Source organism: Mchenga conophoros, linkage group LG5 (assembly GCF_057382185.1).
Source record: "Mchenga conophoros isolate Kocher_MC1m ecotype Shallow Benthic linkage group LG5, M_conophoros_male_GT1.1, whole genome shotgun sequence".
NCBI lineage: Eukaryota > Metazoa > Chordata > Actinopteri > Cichliformes > Cichlidae > Mchenga > Mchenga conophoros.
The window spans coordinates 5,055,596-5,057,464 of NC_140530.1; positions in this window are offsets into that span (position 1 = coordinate 5,055,596).

Genomic DNA, 1,869 nt, shown 5'->3' on the forward strand with positions numbered 1-1,869 from the left:
TCTTGTTTGAGTGTTTGTTTGTTTTTTACTGGGGGTGGGTGTTGTGTTCCCCAAATTGCTCCTGGGCTGGTTTTTGACTTACTGGAAGAGGCTGCTGCCTGTGGGGAGTACTTTTACAATGGCAAGTGAGCTTGGTTTTCTAGCAAGAAGTTTCACTGTTTTTCGCTACACCAATAAATAGTTTAATGTTGAGGCTAAACATGTACAACATTTTAAAAAACTATACTATAAATCAGAAAAAAACCCCTCAAAATTAAATTTGTTAGTGGCAAGCAGAAGATCAGTCAGCTTTGACTTAAAGCAAGTGTCGGAGCATCTGGGAGGGTGAGACGTTGTAGGAGTTAAGTAACTCCTAAAGATGGCAGTAATGTAACATTAAGGATTCTACTGTTAAACCCTCGAAGAAGACGTAGCAGCTTCACGAACCACGAAGAAGAAGCAGTCAGAGGGTGGCGGATTCTTTCGACATGGCAGGTAGGTGGGTATAATTTGTTAATTATACATTTTGGATACACATTTCTTAGTAGTTGGGGTAGTATTCTTTCAAGCATACATGTAAAGACTCGGTAGTGCTGCAGAGGCCGCTGCCGCACTTTAGCCTGGCGTTTGCCTTTTGGGACTTCCATGCTGGAACGTGCTGCTAGCTGCTAGCCCGACAGGGTTAGCTAGCCATTAGTAAGGAGTGGTTATTATCGGGCGCAGAATGAAGAGTACGGGGGCGACTGGAGCGCTTCACGCGTCTCTTCTTATTAAGCACTGAGCGGGACTTTACCAGCGAGGGAAATGGGCATATGGGATCTTGTGCTTCTTCTGTTTCTGCTAAACATTAAGCCTCTACACTGGGCAGCTTTGACTGTATTTTAAGAGCAAACACTGGGCAGGGAGCAGTTTCATGTTGGGAAGAGGTACTTCCTTTCTAATGGACACGTTAAGCTCTTCAGGGTTAAAGGGTCTTTGCGTGTAAAATCATTTGACTGTAGTAGTCAATGCCCTCATTTATGAGGCTATTCATTCTTCAAGCAAACAAGAGTTTAAAAAAGACCCTTATTGTGTTTTCCTAGCTGTCTTTAATCATATTTAATATGGGTATTTCAGTTTACATCATAGTGTAATATGTGCATGTAAGCCCTCTAAACAAAAGCTAGGGCTTTGGACTGATCTAACTGCTCAGGTTCAGTTTTCTCGTTGGATCTTTATGATGTCGCTGAGCTTGGAGCTCTCTAATATGGTCATCTCAGGCACGTGCTTGCCCCACCCACCTGCTGCAGATGAGGTGAGGTGCTGCACCAAGGCCTGAACAGTGTGTGGGACAGACACAGCTGTCTGGTCTGCCTGCTGTCTGGAAAATTATGAGTGCTGTTTATCTGACTTCTAATTTTTTTTTCTTTTCCCCTGGCTCAAGTCTTTGGGAGGCAGATGTAAGCAGGGTTAGCCTAAATGTAGTTAATGCAATGAGTCTGTGATGATGAAGCAATTTTAAGTATTCATTTCTGAAGGCCAGAACCTCATTCATCATATTTATGGAGCACGCGTTCACAATAGCCATCTCAAATTGTTTTATATTTTAAGATCTAGCCTACAATATGGGAGAGAGCCTCATCGATCAGGAGATCCCCTATGAACAAGAACTTGATGACAGAGGAAAGAAAAACGCCCTTTGAACAGGAAGAGACCTCTGACAGAACCAGTCTCAGAGGGGAAGCCCTCTGCTCTGACTGGGTGTGAGGTTTGGGGAAAGATGAGATTTCTCTTTATAGCTGCTAATCACCTATTAAAATGCTAACTGTCTGTCAGGATTTAAATAGTTTGAATTGAAGCTGATTATTATTAACTGATATTATTCTTAGACAAACTTCATTTAGCTTCCTG